Below are 23,474 nucleotides of genomic sequence, written 5' to 3' on the forward strand. Positions count from 1 at the left end.
GTTAGAATAAAATGGAGAAAGCTTTTCATCAATATTGGCTACAGGCCTGGGCAAAGGAACCGTTTTTGCATTTATTCCCCACCGGGATTTAAAAGGTGTATATGGGGATGTCTGGCCTTCACCAGTCTGTGTGTCTCCCCACTGGGCTAAGTGTCTGCAGGTGGGGGAACTGCCCACCCAGAATACATGTTGTCCCCTCCCAGACTCCCATGGATTCCTGGCCCCAAGCCTGCTTCCATGGCCTCTGCAAACAGGGGAAGGGGCAGACCTCATCCCTGAGAGTGGCCAAAGGGCAGCTATGGTGGGGTGATGGAAGAGCTTGGAAATGTGGACTGAGGATCTGCAGGTGTGCCCCAAGGCCTCCCTGAGGGGAGAGGGAGCCTGGGTTGGGGAGGGAAGAGATCGTGTCCATCGGCAGGGCTGTTGAAACAACCGTGTCTGGCCCAGAACCCCCAGGGGTCTGCAAATTCTAAACTGTACCTGGCCTTCCAGGTTGTTGGAACGCTACGTTTGTCAAGGGAGCAGGATTATGTGACAGTTGGCTAGCTTGATGACCTCCTTTAAGCAATTATGTGGGCCTCCATTTTTACTCTTGCCCCAGGCCCCACAAATGATAGGAGTGGGCCTGGCTTTGGTTGCACACTTTTTCTTTTCAAAAGCAGTCTGTACCTTCTTTCATTGTGGCGTATGTTGATTTGTGCCAGTGTATGAGGTACAGTGTCTGGAACACACCAGGAGCTTGACAAAGGTGGTATGGCTCAGTGTGCAGCCAGCCTGGAGAACAAGCCTACTTTCTGGGAGTAAAATGCTTATATTTACACACAAAGTAAGGGAGAAATGTTTGTAAGAAATGTTTGCCCTGGAGGTCATGTTTAATACCAGCCTTTGCCTCCCCCAGGCCTTTGCCCAAACCCTCTTCCTGTACCCCCCAGGCACTGCCTCATCTCCCAGGATCCCCATTTTCATTGTGTACTGCTGTGACTAGCATACTGGCTCAGTGCTACTTAAAAACCAAAGAAACAGTTGCCAAACCACGTAGAGCTGTCAGGAACCCCTAGGAAGGTAAGGGAGCCTGGCCCACTTCCATTTCTCCCCAAGATTAAGGAGGAGGCAGTGACCTCAAACATAAAGGAAACAGGACATGGGGCAGCCCCGGTGGCACAGCGGTTTAGCACTGCCTGCAGCCTAGGGCCTGATCCTGGAGACCCTGGAGTCCCAGGTCAGGCTCTCTGCATGGTGCCTGCTTCTCCCTCTGCCTGGGTCTCTGCCTCTCTCTCTCTCTTTCTGTGTCTCTATGAATAAATAAATAAATAATCTTAGAAAAAAAAAAAAGGGAATCAGGACATGGTATATGCTGTTTTGTCCCAAGTTGTGCAGTCTGAGTGCAAAATTCACCTGAGTTTCCATAATGGATGAATTAGATAATCCACTGCTCAGATGCCTCCGGTGAAAACTCCACTTTGCGAATGGGAGTTGAGCATCCTGTGTGGAGTGTGGAATGACCTGAAAAGCCACCAACTCTTTCACAGGAAGCATGATTTTTGCAACAAAATAATTTGAGGAGGTTTCTGAAGTGCATTCGATAGAGCAGTATCCTGTTTACACTTAATAAAAGCACAGGTCAGTGTCCGCAGGGAAAGATAAAAGCTGCTATCTGGTTTGAGCTAGTAATTGCAAGATGTCAGTGTGATGCCTTTAGCTGAAGGAGATTGGGTGGGGGGGGGGGAGGAGGAGGCGGGGAATAAAGATGATTGAATTTAGTAGAAAGAAATTCCTTATCAGTTCCTCAGATAAAAGTAGGACCAAAAGAAGTTCTGCTGAGAACCCTGATGAGTACTATTCAGTGCAGGAAGAAAGTGTTTGGACAGTAGCAATTAAATGGGATCTTTATTTTTAATATTAAATGAGGTTTAGTGAAGTGTTGCTTGTTAATAGAGTTGAGTGTTTCCAGAAACTGATGGCTTAATTTTGGATGCAGGCCTCATGTTGGAACTGTCTGGAAGGAATGTATACTAGGGAATTGGTATTTAATTTATGCTGACATAGGGATTAAAAATGTAAGCTCTGAGACCAGACTACCTGGGTTCAAACCCTGGTTATACCCTTTTTAGCCATTGTCTAGCTTCACTTGGGTTTGTCTGGTAGTGGTGTCAGCTATATTCACTCTATTTTTGAGTATTTTTAGCCAACAGTGAGGTGTTATTTTCTATTTTAGTTGATCAGTTGCAGGTTGCCTAGCAGTTTGTCTAAAATGTCTTAGTAGTGCTTTAACAGTAATGTTTTGCTTCGAATTTCCCTTATTTTCTGAGCCATAAGAGATTTCGCAGTCTCTCTTCCTACTTACATTGGAATAGGTGAAAATCTGAGTTCCCTAAAATCCTATTGCATTGGTTATAGCAAAATCTCATTTGGAGACTAAGTATCATGTTCCTAGGCTGGAAATCTATTAGAGGAAATAGTGTAAGGAGGGTGGTTTTCTCAGAAAATGACAAAATTTTAGCTCTATGAAGAGGAAAAGGAGTGAGATGGTTAAGTATGCCCTCGCTCCTTTATTCGTCACTTGGTTCAATCCAACACTTCCCAAGTGCCAGGCACTGCTCAGTGCCAGGGATCTTTTGTAGGTGAAGTTCTAAATTGGAGGTGTCTGTTCACAAGTCCTTGGAGGGGGGGCGCCTGGGTGACTCAGTGGTTGACCATCTGCCTTCAGCTCAGGATCCTGGAATGCAGATAGAGTCCCACATCAGGCTCCCTGCATGGGGCCGGCTTTTCTCTGTGCCTGTTTCTCTGCCTCTCTCTCTCTCTCTCAGTCTCTCATGAATAAATAAAATATTTCTTAAAAAGCCCTTCGAGGGGTCCTTGGAGGCAAATTTTCATTGAGTTTCTTCTTGGCTTTTTATGTGAATATTGTGTTCACTACAAAATAGATGTTAATATAAAAATGCTTCATTTTTGGTCCCATAATGTGCTTCAGAATAGGGGACTGTGTGACTTCATCTGTGGCTTATGTTCATTCTGGCTGGAGTAAACTAACCTCACTAGGTAGTCTGCTTCCATCCATGACACAGCAGTTCTGAAGACATCTCAAGAAGCTCTTCCTTTTGCCTTTAATAAAGAGCCTTTTCATATTTTTAAAAAATATTTATTTATTTATTCAGAGAGAGAGAGAGAGGGAGGGAGAGGCAGAGACACAGGCTCCATGCAGGGAGCCCGACGTGGGACTCGATTCCAGGTCTCCAGGATCACACCCCGGGCTGCAGGCGGCGCTAAACTGCTGCGCCACCAGGGCTGCCCCTACAGAGCCTTTTCAAACCATGGACTTTCACCCTTTGTACATTTTCAAATAAAGTATGTTGAGGTATAATTTATATCCAATGTAGAACTCTGGATATATGATGTTGTGTCCTCTGAAAGTCCTCTCTGGAGGCATACCATGTCCATCTGCCCCTCATTGGCGATGTTAAATTCAGTCACTTTTCAAGATGCTGCATGTTGTCTCTACTGTCTAACAGTTTTGTAGGGAGACACTTTTTAAGGCTAGGCAAATATCCTGCTCCTCACCAAGCTATGCTTCTAAATTTAGTAGCCATTGATAATTCCTGATCACATGTATACCATGATGGCTACAAAATGATTTTCCAAGTCCTGCACTCTCCACATTTACCATTTGGCACTGGATAATTTACATGAAAGAGCCTTCCTATCACCCCTATTTAATATCAGTACATATTCATGATTCGTTGGCTTTTACTTCATCATTGTACATAACTGTTTTGACACTCAAATTGTACTTCCTTTGTGCGATGAGACACCCTTAAGGCAGGTTCTTGCGCCACTGCAACATGCTACATCAGTTTTTTTTGAATACTTTCTTATTCTGGCATAAAGATGAGCCTGGAGCTTCAGTGACCACCCTTCCCAGATGGGAAGTCAGCCATTTCTCTACAGGGCCTTGGTTACTTTTGGTGGCAAATAGCACCTTTTAGGATGTTTAGGGCCCTGGAAACAAAGATAGCAAATACACAATTCAAATCACTCACCAATATCTATGTATCTGAAGAACCACATTCCTCAAGGCATGGAGTTGGAGGATGAACATCTTGAGCCTGTAATGCTATGAGCAAATATGAGAAAAATCTGACAGTGGAGCAATATATAAAAAAAGAAGTCTTAACCCTTAAAGGGTCCCCCCTCCCCCTTAAGAGATGCCTTATGGTTTATAAAAACCTTTTCTTTTCCGGTGACATCTGAATTAAAGTTTTCTTGTAAGAACACCCATGTGTGGGAGTTGCAGGGAGGTGGGTAGCTAAATGGAGAAAGCAGAGAGGGATTTTTAATGAGTCAGTGTAGCAAGGCTATTAAACTACCAAGGACAAAGGTTGAAATTCAGGCAAAAAGGGGACTTTACTGGAAGAATTCTCACCATGATGTCTCATGAAATGGAAAGAAATGAATAATAAAGACAGGAAAAGCCCAAATACCAGAGTGTTTCTGAGGCTCTTCTACAGGGTCCAGCCTTCAGCATGGGTTGGCTCCATTTTCTTCCAAGCTCAAGAGCTCTCTGAACCTTTCTTGTCCTGGTTAAAGCCTAAGATCTTGATGTGACATGAAGGTACGCTCCTGGACCCATCGATTCTGGCCAGGAGCCATAAATCAAGATGTGCTTTGCCATCTGAGTATTGATGGCCTGGAGTGGGGCTCTGTAATGGTCAAGCAGCCCTTGCTGCAAATACTGTCAAAGGAATCAAAGTGTACTGACAGAAATCCAAGGGCTCTAAAGGTGGAAGGCACTACAGGAGTCTTTGCGGGAGCCCTAATTTAGATTAGGATCAATTGTCTTTCTGCTGATGGGTAAATTAATGGGTTGTCATGTCAGCCAGGGTTCTTAGCTACAAGCCATTTATTGCGAAGAAGAATTTATTGGAGGAGAAGGAGGAAGTTCACAGAACTGATGGGAATTGGACAACAGGCTCAGCCAAAACGGCATGATCCAAGGGAGTTTTGACACTGCCATCAGTCTACACTGCCCAGCATACAGCCAGGGACTCCAATAGCAGTTGAGGCTTCACTGGACACTTACCTCCACAGCAGTGCGGTAAATCATCTGTGACCATCTCCTGTATCATGTGTCACTTTGCAAACCTCAAGCCATCTGTTTGTGCTCAGCTTCCAGGGAGCCGGGGGACAGGCAGCATGGCATGATGGTAAGGATGTGTTCTCTGGAGCCAGTATTCCTGGGTTTAAAAATCTAGGTGAGTATGTCCCATTGGGCTGCCAATACCCTGTCTGGGCTAAGGCCACTTGCCTTCCATTTTGAGGTCACTGGTAGAAGTAACATGTTCTTGGAAGGACACCTGGATAGGAGGGTCAAAAGCAGGCTCTGTTGAAGGCTCTGCTGAAGACTCTGCTGGTGCCTCTTTTCAGAGAGCAGGGTCCTGATATGTGGCCGTAACTTACAACCATGAAATGAGCAGCATGTTAAGGCATAAAATTGCCTTTGTGTGTGTGTGTGTGTGGGGGTGGTTGGAGAAGGCTCTGAGTATTGGATATATAACCATGAAGAAGATATTCTTTCTCAACCTCACGGTCCTCACCGGGAAAATGAAAGGTTTGGATTAGGTGACCCCTGATATCTTTCCAATTCCACCATCAAATATCTTATACCAGTGGTTCTCAAACTCTGTTCCCAGGAGCATCAGCACCTCCCGAAAACTTGTGAGAAATGCAAACTCTCAGTTTCCATCATGGCCCTCTCAATCAAGTTCAAGAGTGGGGCCAGCAATCTGTATGTTAATAAGCCCTCCAGACAGTCCTGATACATGCTCAGGTGTGAGAACCTCTCTTATAACATTGGTCTGGCACCCAGAACTAACCAGCTTCTGATTGTCTGCACCTCTAGGCTCTAAGGCAGATACTCTTATTTTTCAGCAAATATCCAGGAGGCCCCTGAGACTGACCTGCCTAGGAGATGATTTCTTTCTTGAAGTTGAATAAATTGTTCTCTCATCAACTTGATGAAGGGTGTTCAGAGTTAGGTAATTTGTATGGTTATTTAGCATTTGTCCCCATGTGCCAGGTTGGTGGACAAGGAGCAAGCACATGTGTATGTTTGCCTCAGTAAGAGTCCTTATAAAAACAAGTGTTCTTATTTTTTTTTTAAGATTTAATTATTCATGAGAGACAGAGAGAGACAGAGACACAGAGGGAGAAGCAGGCTTCTCACAGGGAGCCGGATGTGGGACTCAATCCCGGGATTCCGGGATCACACCCTGAGCTGAGGGCAGATGCTCAACTGCTGAGCCACTCAGGTGTCCCCGAGTATTCCCATTTATATGAAACCTTATGATTTGATGTACTACTCAAAAAGAGGTGTTTCTATAAACTGCAGTGGCCTTATGGCTAATATCCAGAAAGTAGTTACTTTCTACCACGGACTAAGTGGTGTAAAGGAAGCATATTTTAGTAAGAGCAGCTATATATCTGTCTTCTCTTTGAAAAATCACACGGAACAGTGGCTGATATTTCCAACCAAAGGGTATTACTCCTGATTGTTTAAAAAAAATTTAAGTAACTGATGCCCATATTTTGTACTTTTTAAAAATGAATAATAGGAAAAGAGAACATTTATTATTTTGCCTGAAAGGTATCTTCTGGATTGTTGGTCCATTGTCAATGACCCACAGATTGATTAACCATGCTGCTGCTCTCTTGACTCTGCTGTGAATAACACCTTCATTTTGAGTGACTCATTCCCTGAATTTTTGTTTCTAGTACTCAGCTATTGTGTAATTGAGAAATACAAGCAATTATATTACTCAGCAGTATCAGATAAATGAAGATGATAAATCATGTGTAGAATCCTTGTCTAATCTACATAGTGTGTATTTCATAAATGGATGTCTGCAACTGACTGGAAAAACTTGAGCTCATCTCTAACTACAAAGTTTGAGAAACAGAAGTGCAAACTTGCATTTTATGAATGGAGCAGAAAAGGTCCAGAGGAGTGAAGAGACTCAGCAGATGTCACGAGGCTTGGTGACTAGTAACTAACTGGCAAAAAGCCAAGGCTAGGAGTCCAGTCTTAGTTGCCAACTCATTTTTTTTCATAGGTCAGTCTGAGTTCTTTTGTTGAATTTCTTACTTTCTAAGGCAACATTGATTCTAAGACGTGTCATTGATTTGAAAACAGCTTTTCAGGAAAGCAAACACCATAATAAATGCAGACATCAATGCAAAGGCATCTCGACCTTAAAAATGTTAATTTGTGTGCCAATAAGTCTTGGAATCAAAGATTTAAAGGCTATTTATTTTTCCTTTTTTCCTCTCTAATCAGATAGTACAAATTTAAAACAAAGCTGAAGTACTCCAGTTACTGACATGGAATTGAATTCATGAAACCAGTATAAGTGCTGAAATTAAAAAAGAAATTTCTGTGTATTGCCATCATCCCACTTCTATTTCAAGTAAAACTTGAAAAAAGTTGTTTTCTGGATTAGTGGGGCTATTAGATATAAAGAAGGTTAAGGAAAAAAATGAAAGCTACCAAACGTTGTGAGAGTTCCAGTGACTGAGTGATGATAGAGACATGATTCAGTCTGGGAAGAGTTTTACACGAGACCTTGAACTCCATGGAAGTTTTATTCACTGCTGACCGCCTGCTCCCCCACTTCCCCACCCCAGTGCTGAGTACAGACCTTAGCTTAAATACTGGTTGAATAAATATGTATGTCTCTTTCTCTCCGTGAACTAGAGGATGGTAGGATGAAGAATTCCTTATAGTAGCTGGAGGTCTCTATTGTTTGAGGTACTTTAGAAACATTCATGGAAGTAAGACTGGCATGGGTTGAATCTTGAAGAAAAACAAAGTAGAAAATTTCAGAATTGATTTTTTTTTTTACATGTCCAATATCTTAGCTACCTACTCATGTTGAACATTTATGCCTAGAATAGTGGTGTCAAAATATGGAAATCAAGCTCAAAATATGGAAATCAATCCTGGAATGAAATATATTAGTAAAATAAATTCCTTGTAGTTCCATAAGGACTTTTCCTAATAACTACATAAGATTTTGATAGGTAACTGGAACTATAGTTGGGAAATTTATTAGTTTTTCTTCTCTATTGCTTTATTCTGAAATACTTAAAAAAAATCCTAACTCATCATAGCTTCCATGTAACTTTTCTAAACAGGTGGTAGATCTGCCTATATAAAAATAAAAGAATTAGGCCTTATGATTTTAGAGGCTTATCTCATACTTAATTTTATCAATAAGAAATTTCAAAGCTCTAAAAAGAGAATCAGTCATTATAGGGACTTAAATCTTCTGAAGCTTAAGACCCAGTTTGGTGTGTTAGGACCCTGAGCAAATCTCATAGAAATTTACCTCTTTCTGTGCAGGTAACAGAAATAATCATCTTATATTGCCCTAAGTGGGGATGTTTGAAGTGGCAAGGCATGATGTGCTCCACATATATTACGTTTATTGATATAAGCCTTTGAAATTTGTGTTATCATTTAAATCAGTGGCTTAAAAATTTTAGGATTTTGAGTTTGTTTTAAAAAAAATTTGAGGGCAACCCTGGTGGCTCAGTGGTTTAGCGCCACCTTCAGCCCAGGGCCTGATCCTGGAGACCTGGGATGGAGTCCCATGTCAGGCTCCCTGCCTGGAACCTGCTTCTCCCTCTGCCTGTGTCTCTGCCTCTCTCTCTCTCTCTCTCTCTCTCTCTCAATGTCTCTCATGAATAAATAAATAAAACCTTTAAAAAAATAAAAAAAAATTTGAGAAAGTTAACAAAACTTGCCAAGTAAGGATGTTAAAAATATTGTAGCATACTCACCTAAAAAAACATTTAAAAAGTACCATTAGGACAGCCCCGGGTGGGTCAGCAGTTTAGCGTCACCTTTGGCCCAGGGCCTGATCCTGGAGACCCAGAATCGAGTCCCATGTTAGGCTCCCTGCATGGAGCCTGCTTCTTCTCCCTCTGCCTGTGTCTCTGCCTCTGTGTGTGTGTGTCATGAATAAATAAATAAAATCTAAAAATAATAAAATAAAAAGTGCCATTAGACACTGTTAACTCATTTCTTCATATATTAAAAATGGAACTCCTTGAACGAAATGGGAAGGTCTTCCTTTTCTCTCCCTGATTCATGCAGTCCTACCTGTCTATATCTCAATAAATGCTATAAATGGTACCACTTACTACTCAGGTGCCCAAGACAGAATCCTGAGAGTCTTCCTTGATTTTTTTTTGCTGCATCTAACACTAGAAATGAAATAATAATAATAAAGTTAATATTTGTTCATCCAGTCTTCCTTCTAGACACTTGAAATGAATGATTGCATTTATTCCTCACCATGCTTTGAGGTACAATTAGTATTATCTTTTCATTCTACAGATGGGGCAACTCAGGCCCTAAAATAAAGTTCACTGGGCAGACAGAGCCAGGGTTTTGAATCCAGGCAGTCTGACTCTGGAGCCCTGGTTCTTAATCAGAGTCCTGCTTCTATCTTCTAGAGCCAGCGCCTCACCAAAATCTACTCCAAAAGGCCCAAGCTCTAATGCTATTTCTTGGAATTTTCTTTGCAACATCTCTTGTCCAAATTCACCAACCTCTCCCTCACCCAGAGTCCATTCTCCACGCTGCTGCCAAAGTGACCTTGTAAAAATGTAAATTAGATTACTGTTTTCCTGCACAAAATTTTTCTATGTCTTTTCTTTGACATTGGGTGCAAATCTAAAACCTGTGCATGGTGTGTGTGACACCCTTTGTCCCCTGCCACCTCTGTGCCATTATTCCCTGTGATCACTCACTCCTACCTGTGGGACTTTCTTTCAGGAACGTCAGTGGGCCAACCTCCTCCTCAGGCCTCAGTACATGCTCATCTACCCACCTCCAACATGAGATCTTCATAGTCTTCTAGCTAACTGCTACTTATTTTCAGAATGCTTCTTAAATATTCCTTTCTCCCGGAAGCCTTCACTGACTCTGATCCAAATTAGTTCTCCCAGAATATTCTTCCATATATTTTTTACTTGAGATTTTTCTTGTTTCTTGAGGTAGGCCTATATTGCTATAAACTTCCCTTTTAGAACTGCTTTTGCTTCATCCCAAAGATTTTGGATTGTTGATTCGTTTTCATTAGTCTTGGTCTTTTTTAATTTCTTTTTTGATTTCTTGGTTGACCCATTCATTGTTTAGTAGCATAGTGTGTAACCTCCATGTATTTGTGTTCTTTCCAGATTTTTTTTTTTTTTTTTTTGTATTTCTAGTTTCATACCTTTGTGGTCAGAAAAAAATGCATGATAGGATTTCAGCCTTCTTGGATTTGTTGAGACTTGTTTTGTGGTCTAGTATGATATATCCTGGAGAAGGTGCCATGTGCACTTTAAAAGAATGTGTATTCTGTTATTTTTGGTTGGAGCTTTGTGTATAGATTTGTTATGCCCATCTGGTCTAATGTGTCATTCAAAGGTACTGTTTCCTTGTTGATTTTTCTATCTGGATGATCTATCCATTGACTAAGTTGGGTTTGAAAGTCCCCTACTATTATTGTATTACTGTTAATTGTTTCCTTTATGTTTGTTAACAGTTATTTTATGTATTTAGGTGCTCCCCTGTTGGGTGCTTAAAATTGTTATATCCCTCTAGCATTGTTGTTCCCTTTATCATTCTATAGTCTCCTTCTCTGCTTCTCCTACAGTCTTTGTTTTAAAGTCTATTTCATCTGATACAAGTATTGCTACCCCAGCTTCCTTGTTTTCATTTGCATGGTAAATGTTTTTCCATCTCTTCACTTTAAATCTGCATGTCTTTAGGTCTGAAGTGAGTCTCCTATTGGCAGCATATAAATGAGTCTTGCTTTTTTTTTAGCCATTCAGTCTTAATGTATTTTTTGATCAGAGGATTTAGTCTATTAAGATTCAAATTCATTGACAGGCATTTACTTATTGCTATTTTGTTACTTGTTCTGTGGTTGTTTTTGCAGTTCTATCCTTTTTTTCTTGTCCTGCTCTCTTCCTTTGTGGCTTGATGGCTACCTTTAGTGTTAGGTTTGGATTCCTTTCTCTTTATTTTTTTGTCTGTATCTATTATAGACTTTTGACTTGTAGTTGCCACCAAGTTCATATATAACATCTTCACTTATGGCAGTCTATGTTAAGTTGATGATCACTTAAATTTGAACCCATTTTAAAAGCACTGAAATCTTTACTCCTTCCCTTCATTTTATACATTTGTCCTATTTTACATCCTTTTGTGAATCCCTTGATGGATTTTTGTAAATACAATTGGTTTTTAATGCTTTTGTGTTTTAAACTCCATATTGGTTTTATAAGCGATTAATCTACTACCTTTATTATATGTTTGCATTTACCTATGAAATTTTTTTTCTTAGTTTTCCTACTTCCAGTTCTGGCCTCTTCTTTCCCCTTAAAGGGTTCCCTCTAAAATTTCTTATAGGTCTGGTAGTGATGAAGTCCTTTAACCTTTGTTTGGTTGGGAAGCTCTTTATCTCTCCTTCTATTCTGAATGATAGTTTTGCCAGGTAGAATATTTGTGGTTGCATTTTTTGTTTCCTTTCAGCACTTTGCAGGCCAGAAGGGAGTAGCATGATTCATGCATTCAGTCTCTGCTGATAAATCAGCTGAGAGCATTAAGGGGTTTCCCATGTACATAACTGCTTTCTTTCACTGCTTTTCAAATTCTTTTTATCATTACTTTTTTAGTTATTATGCATATTGGTGTGCATCTCCTTGCATTAATCTTCTTAGGGACTTTTCATACTTTCTGGATCTGGATGTCTGTTTTATTCTCTAAAAGTATAGATGTTTTCAGTGATTAAAAATAAATTTCAAATAAATTTCCTGCCCCCTTTTCTCATTCTCCTTCTGGGATCCCTATAATACAAATGTTATTATGCTTGATGATGCTGAGTTGCCTTAACCTATTTTCATTTTTATTCCCTTTTTTTGGCTATTTAGTTTGGTTGCTTTCCATTACTCCGTCTTCCAGATCGCTGATCCATTCTTCTGCATCTCATAACGTGCTCTTGATTCTCTCTAGTGTGTTTTTAAATATCAGTTACTGAGTTCTTCATCTCTGAATGATTCCTTTTTATATTTTTAAACTTTCTGTTGAAGACCTCACAGAGATCCTCCACTCTCAAGTCCAGTGAGTAACTTTTTTTTTAAATATTTTATTTATTTATTCATGAGAGACGGACACAGAGAGAGAGAGAGAGAGAGAGAGAGAGAGAGAGAGAGAGGCAGAGACGCAGGCAGAGGGAGAAGCAGGCTCCATGCAGGGAGCCTGCCATGGGACTCGATCCCGGGTCTCCAGGATCACACCCTGGGCTGAAGGTGGCGCTAAACCGCTGAGCCACTGGGGCTGCCCTAGTGAGTATCTTTATAAGCATGATATTGAATTTTTTTTGTCAGGCATGTTGCTTATCTCTGTTTCATTTAGATCTTTTCCTACGGTATTTTTATCCTATTCTTCCATTTGGGACATCTCCCTCTGTCTCATCATTTTGTGTCTCCATGTTTCTATGTTCTGAAGGTCAGCAACATCTCCTGATCTTGAAAGTAGTGGCCTTAGGATAAAGAGGTCCTCGGTGCTCTGTAGTGCAGTGTCCCCTGCTCACCAGCACCAGGTGTGCCAGGGTATCTGCTATGTGGATTATATGTGCCCTACTGTTGTGGCTGAGCAGTGTTTACCTTCAGTCCAGTCAGCTGCAATGACCTCCTTTGCCTAGTCTCTGGGCACTGGGCATGATTGGTCCCCGAGCTATTGAGGAGTCTGTCTGAGGCTACTTCAGGCTTGTAGGTGGGTGGTGTCAGCAGTCTGCCCTCTATCTGTTGTAGTTACATACACACTGAATGGCAGGGCACTCTCTGTGTGCACCGCACCCCCCCCTCCCCCCCGCAAGGGCTTGCCTTTGTGGTAGTGTGGCAGTCATCAGTCATAACAGTGGGTGTGCTGGTGTGTGCGGTAATCTCCCCCCTCACTTTAGGGCAGTATGCACTCTGAAGTGGTGCTAGTTCCATCCAGGGCTGCTTGCAGAGTATGTTGGGGCAGGAGCTGCTTTGGAGGAATGCTGCCAAGTGGGGTGGGTTGGATGGGCAGGCCTGAGGAGGAAAGCAGGGGCAAGGCACGGGGTCCTAGAAAGATAGGTAGAGAGTGTTTGCACTGGTTCCTGCAGGTGTCTAGCTGGCTGGCTTGGGGAGGGGAGAAGAAACAGTGCTCCACAGCACTGAGGTTTTTAGAGAACTCTTCTGAAGAGCCCTGGCCCTCTAGGGCACTTCCTGAGATTACAGAATAAATCTCCTTCACGTATGCCCCAGGCACTTTTCAAACTGCTGCTTCTATGCTGTCTCTCAGCAGGGTTATTTGCTCCGCTGGTTCTTTAAGGGCAGGAACCCAGTTTCTTACTACCCTCTGGCTCTCCTGGAGTTAAACCCTGCTGACTTTCAAAGTTACCTGAAGTTAAGCCCCACTGATTTTTAAAAGCTCGCAGAGTTAAGCCCCAGTGATTTTCAAAACCAAATATTCTGGGGACTTGTCTTCCCTGCATGGGTCCTCTGGGCCTGGGGCACCTGGGGTACACCTGATTCTTGCACTTCTCCCTGCTTGCATTGTTCCTCCCATTTGTAACTAGCCTTGGGGGGCTGGTCCATGCCCCTTGTCCCCCTCTGCCATGCGCTCTGGAAGGTCTGTTCTGCCTGCGTGCAGGCTGTTTTCCCAGTTAGCAGTGAATGGAGCTTGCAGTTACCTCCGTGTGTCTGTGGGACAAGGTGAGCTCCGGATCCTCCTACTCTGCCATCATCCTGACCTCCTCTAGGTTGCTTCTTCTTTTTTCTTTCTTCTTTCTTCTTTCTCTTCTTTCTTCTCCTTCTCCTCCTCCTCCTCCTCCTCCTCCTTCTCCTTCTCCTCCTTCTCCTCCTCCTCCCTTCTTCCTCCTCCTCCCTTCTTCCTCCTCCTCCTCCTCCTCCCAATTTGAAACTCTATTTCTGATAGCGTACTTCCTATCTTCCCTTCTGGTCTCTAAATCTGCCGAGCATAGGGACTATGGGGACCAGTGACTCCTCAGCATTTTGTATAGTGCCTGGGTGTTCCAGAAACATTTGCTGAAAAAAAAAAAAAAAACAATATTTTGCCACATAGTATCAACACTAGCACATCAAAGAAGTGACATTATAATCTCCAGAAGTGCCAAAGGCTTGTTCTTTGTAGAAGATAGTGTTTTACGTCAAATAAACATCTATTTATGACTGTTTGTCCTTTTTAAACTTTTACTTTAAAACTAATGAACTTTTTTGCATACTGACATTGGCCTGAGGGCTAATGTTCTGGAATCAACAATTTATTGTGCATATCTTATTTGTTTCCTAAGCTTTCAGATTTATGCACTGAAGTGAATACTTGCGATATTAAGTTTTTTTTTTTTTTTTAACTTTGTTGAAAAGAAAACCATAGGCCCCCAAATGACATCATTTATGTTAAGGCCCTAAGTGAGCAAATCAAGACTTAATACCTAACTTAATTGCAGTTTCAGTCCCTCTAAAAATGTAACCTGTAACCAGTCTGTGTTGGTTAACACGGGAATTTCCTGGTCAGCACTAGGAAATTCACTGATGGACCCCTTCTGCTCCTCTTATGAGGGCAACCTGGTCTAAAACAACAGAATTTTTGCTAATAATTTCCTTTTTTCCCCACTGATGCTGTTCAGTTCACAAATCGGTTAATAAAACCAATTAGATCTTTAAAATGTATTGTGTTGGGGCAGCCTGGTGGCTCAGTGGTTTAGTGCCGCCTTCGGCCCAGGGTGTGATTCGGGAGACCTGGGGACCCAGCATGGGGCCTGCTTCTCCCCCTGCCTCTGTCTCTGCCTCTCTCTCTCTGTGCCTCTCATGAATAAATAAATAAAATCTTAAAAAAGTATTGTGTTGAATTTTTGTTAACAACTTGAACAGTGACATATTTGTAGCACAGACTGCTAGCAATCTCCTGAATATATATGTTCTTCCTCCTTCTGTGATACTGTAAATTTTATCTGGGCACAAGGACACCCAGCTAAAGATTTTTCCTTCCTTCCTTCCTTCCTTCCTTCCTTCCTTCCTTCCTTCCTTCCTTCCTTTGCAAACCAAAGCATCACTTATTCCTTTATTCCAATTTTTACTATTAAAAAAAAATCTTACCTAATTTTAACTCCCTGGATTCTGTGTGGCTTTCCACCTGCAATGGGAACTAGTTTCTTCTGTACCTAATTTGTGTTAAAGAGATTCTGTATTTTTAAAGCTCTTCCATCATGAGACTATCATTTCTTTCATCGTCCCTGGACTTTTTTTTTTTTTAATGATTTTATTTATTTATTCATAGAGACACACACACACACACAGAGAGGCAGAGGCACAGGCAGAGGGAGAAGCAAGCGCCACGCAGGGAGCCTGATGTGGGACTCGATCCAGGGTACCCAGGATCAAACCCCGGGCTGCAGGCGGCGCTAAACCACTGCGCCACCGGGGCTGCCCCGTCCCTGGACTTTTAAGAGGAAAAATTCAGATCACAGATTCAGGAGATGGGAGAGATGGGATCATTTCTTAATGCTTGTCTGTATTCTGCTTTTGGGTATGGTGAGTTTGAACTCATCAGTCTTATACACATTTTCCCCTCTTTCTATGGAAATGTTAAGCCATTTAAGAATGATTTTAAAAAACAAGATGAGGGATCCCTGGGTGGCGCAGCAGTTTGGCGCCTGCCTTTGGCCCAGGGCGCAATCCTGGAGACCCGGGATCGAATCCCACGTCGGGCTCCCGGTGCATAGAGCCTGCTTCTCCCTCTGCCTATGTCTCTGCCTCTCTCTCTCTCTGTGACTATCATAAAAAAAAAAAAAAAACAAAAAAAACCAAGATGAGGGGCCACCTGGGTAGCTCAGTTGGTTAAGGATTTGACTCTTGTTTTTGGTTCAGGTCATGATCTCATGGTCATGAGAGCGAGCCCTGAGTCAGGCTCTGCACTGGGTGTAAAATATGCTTGGGATTCTCCTTCTGTCTCTCCTCTCCTCCTACCCCTGCATCCTTCCCCAGCTCATGTGCATACTCTCTCTCTCTCTCTCTCTCAGAAAAATAAATACATAAATAAGTAAAAAAACACAAGATGCAAAGTCTTGTGATTAAATACAAAGTCTTAATCATAAATCATGAACTACCAAAAGCTCCACAGCAGCTGCAAACCTTGCCGGTATTTGGGTTTAAATGCTGTGGTTTCTAAAATGTCTAAAGGTTGATTGAATCACTCCTTTTAATAGCTTCTCTTTGTCTTTGTCGCTGTGGAATTGTGGACCATCTGTAGGTAGCCCAGGCCTGAGAAAACTACTTGAACTTCCCCTGACCATTTTCAAATTACCATTCATTTAAGGTCATGAGGAAGTTTTTCTTCCTTGCCTGATCATTTGTGTCAATATTAGGGGACAGACAGATGGAGAAAATAAGGAGGAAGCTCTGGTTACTTGACATAAGCTCTTGAGGATAAGACTGGATACTGAAGGCAACCTCTATCAATGAGGAATGGCCCCAGTGAAACTAATTTATCCTTGTAGGGGGAGTGGTGTGGAGATACCCGTGCACATATACTGTGGTCACCACCAGATGATTTGAAATCAATTAGCACTTACAAGGCAATTAGAATTTACTGTTAGAATTAAGCCACTTCTCTCTACAATGGACTTATATCTTGGTATAAACCAGAAAATAGAGAAGTTTCATTGGTTTAAAGTACACTCATTGGTTTAAAGTGTTCATCTTGAGCATCTGATTTCTGCTTGAAGTCTTCTCCTTCTTTAAGGAGAACCATGTTGGCCAAAACAAAGGGTTTTATGTTTATTGCGATTATGAAAACTCAGTATCTTAACTTGTATTAGCTCTGCTTGAGCTATAAATAGAAATATTTCTGATTTGTGTTTTTTCCAGAATCCTAAACATTCTTTATTAGACTTGCTTCATTGCCTGCTTAATGAATTGCTTTCCCCCTTAATACTTTTAAACTTTTAAGTACCTGAAAAAGCTGTATATTGTCAAAGCCTTGTGGGTGAGATGCCAAAAATCTCTGGTAGGAACCCCGGTTTGTCGTCTAATTTGTAGTGTGACCTTGGGCAAGTCACAAAATCATGGAGGCTCTTCATCCATAAAATGAGGAGGCTATACTGAGCAGTCTATAAATTCTTCTAGCTCTGAATTGCCATGGTAACTTTTCAATCATAGTGGAAGTGCTGATTACCTTGATCACTGAGGATAGACACTGACTGTGTGTGTGTGTGTTTGTGTGTGTTGTGTGCCTCCAGCACAACTGAAGAAATAGTATCTGGTTGCTGTTTGTCTTAGTGGCAGAAAGTTCTTCATATTCCTTTGTTCTCTAACTGCTTTTGAATTTTCATGTAACATGAGACTTCACATGTGCAATAATCTCAGTGTGTTAGAACAGGTTTGTCAGGGACAGAAATGTATCCCATTGGTAATCTGACTTCTAATCTAACTTCTGATGTTAGAAGTATCTTTAGACAGAAAAAAGACTCCTAAACTAACACTATTTGTCATTAGCTAGAAGTCTTCCAGGCTGCAATTTATTTTAAAGTAGAAGAGCATTTTAATAATCATAATATCAGTAAACTTAAAAACTCCTTAAACTCATATCTGGCATATAATCAGTGTTACGTATCTCTTATGTTCATTTCATACTTGCCAGTTAGTGAGGTATGCAATAAACTTTTTTTTTCCCATAATACTGATGAGGAAACTGAGGTAAAGAAAGATTAAATGAGCTGTCCACAGTCACTAAGTGTGGGACTGGGATTTGATTGATCCAGGCAGTTTGGTTCTAGGAATTCCTTACTCTTTTTTTTTTTTTTTTTTTTATGATAGTCACACAGAGAGAGAGAGAGAGAGAGGCAGAGACACAGGCAGAGGGAGAAGCAGGCTCCATGTGCCGGGAGCCCGATGTGGGATTTGATCCCGGGTCTCCAGGATCGCGCCCTGGGCCAAAGGCAGGCGCTAAACCGCTGCGCCACCCAGGGATCCCCGGAATTCCTTACTCTTAACACTCTTCCCTACTGCCCGCTAAAGAACTCACTGTAGAGCATCCATGACTGGGTTAGGCATTGGAAGTAAGTCTGAATGGAGGCAGTGGTCTGGTGTGTGGTCCTATGTTCTCCATTATAGTGCAGTGTGTTTTTGGGTTAGTCCTTTAATCTCACTGAACCAGTGCTATCCAATGGAAATATAATGTTAACTGGAAGTGTGAGACACACATGTAATTTAAAATTTCGAAGTAGTCATATTAAAAAACAAAACCAAAACATAGAAAAACTGGTAAAATTAATTTTAATAATGTATTCTATTTAACCCAATATATCAATATAATTATTCAACATATAATAATTACTACTTAAAAATGAGATCTTCTATTTTTTCATATTAAAACTATGGGATCTGATGTATATTTTACATTTAAGCACATCTCAGTTCAGATTATCCACATTTTAAGTGTTCAGTGGCCCAGTTAGCTAGTGGCCACTGGATTGGATTGCACAGCTCTGAACTCTTGAGAGCTACCCTAAAATGAGACCTTGGTGGGTGATGGATGGCATCTAAAATGTTAACTCTGAAATTCTAGAAATCTGTAATGAGAAGTACCTGTACCCCTTAAATGACTTGCCAGGAGATTACGTGTTTCTTCTCTGCTTAAGTAGCATGGAGAATGCACTCTAAGATAAGAATTAATGCATCAGAAAGGCAATGTAATGTCAAAATAATGTGTGTATATCAAAGAAAGAATTTCAGCAAGTGAACATGCTCTAGTGGCTTTAAATTTTTTTTTTCTTCTACAAATCCCCAAGAGCTTACTGTGGGCCAGGTCCTGTTCTCGACTTCTGGGGTTCAGAAGAGAATGATTTATAGCTTCTGCCTTTATGGTGTTTATGCTGAAGTGCAACAATAAATAGATGTTGGATGATTTTAGGTTAGCCAAGTACCATGAAGAAAAATAAAGTGGTGTAAGGAGTTGGAGAGAAGAGACTGAAGCCCTGGGAGATTAGTGGGTCTAGTTTTAATAGGAAGGCTTCTCTGAGGGGGTAACTATTGAAGGGAGATGGGGTTGAGAGAAGGGACAAGCTATATGAAGACCTGGGAAGCAGTGTACCAGGAAGTGACAGGGCAGTCTAACCTGGAAGACTGCCTGAGGTGGAAGTGGGCTCTGTGGTTTTGAGAGAGAGCTAAAGGCACTGTGTTGAATTGAGTGAGAGAGGAAGTAACAGGAAGCATGGTTAGGGAAGTAGGAGTTTGGATTTTATTTTAAGTGCTGGGAAGGCCAAGGGAGAACAAAGGTTGGCAGAGGGAAGTGATTTGATTGTTTTTATGAAGAAAAACTCTGACTACTGGACAGAGAATAGACTGTGTGTAGTCAGAGTGGAAACAGGAAGACCAGTCAAGGTGCTACGGGTTAGTCTAGGTCACCTGTCATGGTGACTTAGACTAGCATAGGAATTATGAAGGTTGGTTGAGTTGGTTAGATTTCATATATCTGTTGAATATAGACTTGATTGGGTGTATTGGTAGATGGCCCAAGGGTATGCAAGGACAGAATCAAAATGATCCCTGGGTTTTTGGCTTGAGTGACTGGGTCAGTAGTGGTGCCATTTACTTAGATGGGTGAGAATGAGGGAAAAATGGGCTTGGCAGCAACCAGGAGGTGAGGAGTCAGGGAAGCAACAGTTCTGTTTTTAGACTTTCAGACTGATATGTTTATATAAATGTAGATAACAGGCTTGAAATTGGGGACAAGATTTATTGTCTTCATCTTAGGTATTCAGAGAGAGGACTTTGCTGTAGCATAAAGAGCAGGAAGTAGTGGGGTGCCTGGGAGCCCAGTCAGTTAAGCATCTGACTTTTGATTTCAGCTCAGGTCATGATCTCAGGGTTCTGAGAACTAGTCCCAAGTCACGTTCTCTGCTGAGCATGGAACCTTTTTAAGATTCTCAGTCTCCTTCTGCCCTTCCTCTCTGCTCATGTGCACTCTCTCACGGTCGCTCCTAAACCCCCCACCCCCCCCCAAAAAAAACCAAAACAAACCCCCCAAAACTGGAAGAAGAGCTATGGTTTCATCTGGGCACTGACTTCAGGATTAAGATGAGGCCTTTATGATTTTGAGCTTTGGATAATGATATAAATGACAGGGCTGGGAATCATGACATAGATAAATGTTTTCCCTCTGTTGCTATAGGGTTTTGGCTCTGTGCTTGAGAAAGAGCTGTAACCAGTGCTGGTAATCAGCTGGTGAGCATGAGCACACCTGTACTAGGTATTAAACACTACTGATGTATTTCTATGCTAATTGGTAAATAGCCATTAGGCAGAGTGCCCTCTCCCCCTGCTGCTATCAACCTAGCCATCAGGACCTCACCTCTGGAATACTCCACATTTCTCCCTACTAAGTAATGCCTTATGCTGCATTTAGCTTCCTTGGCTCTATTCCAGCCACTATAGTGGAAAGCATCTATTCTGATTGGTCAGTGCTCATGCCATATCCGTTGCTAATCTTGTGAATTTCACCCATGGTTCTCCCCTTGGTAGGCCATGAACAAGCCTTTTGAAATGTGGAAGTCACCTCCTTGAATCAATCACTTGCAAAAATCCAGAATGGTGGAATCCTTGATCTCTTGTGTGAATTATGTTTCCATTTACTTTATTCTGTGAACACTGCACATGTTTTATAGTAGCCATTGGTGAGGTTGACAAGGTCTTACATGCTTAAATTACTCGTATCCTGGCATAAATACTACAGATTGAACACTGCCCTTATTACTCTGTGACTGAGAACTATGAAATTTCAGACAGAACCTTAATTCTTTCATTCCACATTTATACCATAAAATGTGGCGCTCAGACTGAGATAGGAAATATTTGAGTTACTATAATGAAACAAAAGATCATGCTTGCCCCCTTTGACTCTGTTATCTCTTGTACTTTGGGCTTTCTCTGATAAAAAATGAAAATAAAACCAAAAGAACTGGTGATTCTGTACTACTTTGAAGGCTTGCATTCAAATGAAGCCTTGATTATGCTAAAATTCTTCACTCATTATTTAAATGAATATACTTATATGAATATGTAACATTAATATGCAGTAATCTGTGTAATTTCATTTTCAACCACCAACAGTGAGTTGGGATATTCTAAGTACAGACTGTATGTGATGATAGGTTGGTAAAGGCACAAAAAGACTTCTGAATGGGGTCCGGAGAGTATATTCCTGCTTGGTCATCTTGCTCCATCTTTTTTTTTTTTTTTTTTTTTTTTAATTTTTATTTATTTGTGATAGTCACAGAGAGAGAGAGAGAATGAGGCAGAGACACAGGCAGAGGGAGAAGCAGGCTCCATGCACCGGGAGCCCGACGTGGGATTCGATCCCGGGTCTCCAGGATCGCGCCCTGGGCCAAAGGCAGGCGCCAAACCGCTGCGCCACCCAGGGATCCCCATCTTGCTCCATCTTTTTGGAGAAGGGATGCAGACATGTACTGGTGATCTACAGAAGAAGGAATGACCTGGTGAGGGCAAAGCAGAATGAGCTGTTTCCCAAGGCTTCGGGCTTCGCCAAGTGTTCGTGGGGGTGGGAAGAACTGATCAAGATCTTGATAAATCTGTGGTACCTCTTTTTTTGTTTAAAGATTTATTTATTTATTCACAAGAGAGACACAGAGAGGGAGGCAGAGACATAGAGGGAGAAGTGGGCTCCATGCAGGAAGCCTGATGTAGGACCTCGATCCTGGGACTCCAGGATCACACCCTGAGCCAAAGGCAGACGCTCAACCGCTGAGCTATCCAGGCGTCTCAAATCTGTGGTACTTAAATAGAAAAGAAAAGGTGCTTCTGATATTCTAGAGTATTAAGAAAAAGTCCCTTAAGACAGATTTCTCATTAATGGCTTAAGAAGCATTTTTTCTTGATATCTCAATTTGGGATAATTTATGAGAGGCACGGGAGAGTTTATACCTAAAAAAGTTGATGTTTAATTTGGGGACCAATGGAACCAAATGGCCAGTCATATTTCTTACTGGGTACAGGTTCTGTGATAGTGCTCCAGTCACATTTGTTTCAGCAATTTGAGAACTTTATTCCATAGGCAATTGAGAACTTTTTCTGTGCCAAGAACGGCATGTACAGAGGAAAGACCTGACAAATATAAGTGGATTTTTTGGTTAATTAGACTTTTAAACCCTCTGGTCTTTCCAAGTTCGTGACCTTTTAGAGGTGGTGGCTGGCTTCCTATTGATTTACAAACTTTCAACATTTACAGTAAATTATGACTATGGGAGTATTTGCAATCTACTACCCCCACCTTCCTCTGTGAGGATAATATTCTTTCTGACTAGATAGGCTGGTAGCTCCAAATGGGGAGAATCTAGGTAGTGGATGATTCAAAGAGAATGCTAAGGAAGTGAGGAAGGCCAAGTTGATTGACAGCATGAACTGAAGTAGGGGAGAATAAAGAGGAAAAACCATGTCAGGGAGGCTTTTCTGGATGATGTGTTGAGACTAGGAGAGTTTCAAGGAGTATTTTCTCTGTGTGGAAGATATGTAGAACATGATAAGGAGAGAAAATTTTGAGGATACATTCTGAAAATTAATAATTCACCTTCCTGTTGGCATTTTGTAAACATTGAGACAGAATTGGAGAATTAAATCCATGTTAGTTGCCTCATTTTGGTTGTTTGTGACACATCATCAAAATTGAGCTGCATGGGGTACCAGGTTTGAGGAAATATACTGGGAACACTAAGATAGGAGACTTTGACCCAGATGCCCCAAGAATGGGGTACCTAGGGCACTTAGGCTGACCTTGAGTGAGCTACAGGTGCATGGGACATATGTCTAGTGTTGGTCATTAGAATGTGGGTGGAAGTGATGTGCACTATTTCTTTATTAATTGAGATATCAGGAGAAGATGTTTTTTTCAGCCATTAAAGGGAAATCGAGGAGATTATTTACAATCTCTTATTTCTACTTAGGGAAGTACCACCTATTTGGCAATAAAAAATATAGCCCATAGTAAATCTCCTATTCAGTCCTTTTTATCGCTTTCTGTAATCCTATTTGAGGCCATTAGTTAGAGAGCAGTGCTACAAGACGAACAGTGCCCTGTGGTTTGAGTCACCACTTAGAGGAAAGCTGCCCAACTATGACCATGTACACTGGATTTGATATATGAGTGAAAAATAAGTTTTCACTATGCTAAGTCACCAAGATCTTGGATTTTATTTGTTACTGCAACATAGCCTAGCCTACTTTAATAGTCTATTTCTAAGCAAGTGCAGCAATAACCCTTCTGCTCCTCTCACTGACTACACTGTTAGCTGCTGTTTCTTTTCTTATACTATGGGAGGAACAGCTGCTAATCTTTAATGAGTATGTTGCTCTCATCCCCAACA

The 23,474-nt window shown here is 41.5% G+C and overlaps 1 protein-coding gene across 1 annotated transcript in view; it reads left to right on the top strand.

The window, feature by feature from the left end:
- Positions 1–23,474, top strand: part of GNA14 (G protein subunit alpha 14) — a 185,242-nt gene that overhangs the window by 2,098 nt on the left and 159,670 nt on the right. The window lies entirely within an intron of this gene.

Source organism: Canis lupus, chromosome 1, assembly GCF_011100685.1.
Source record: "Canis lupus familiaris isolate Mischka breed German Shepherd chromosome 1, alternate assembly UU_Cfam_GSD_1.0, whole genome shotgun sequence".
NCBI lineage: Eukaryota > Metazoa > Chordata > Mammalia > Carnivora > Canidae > Canis > Canis lupus.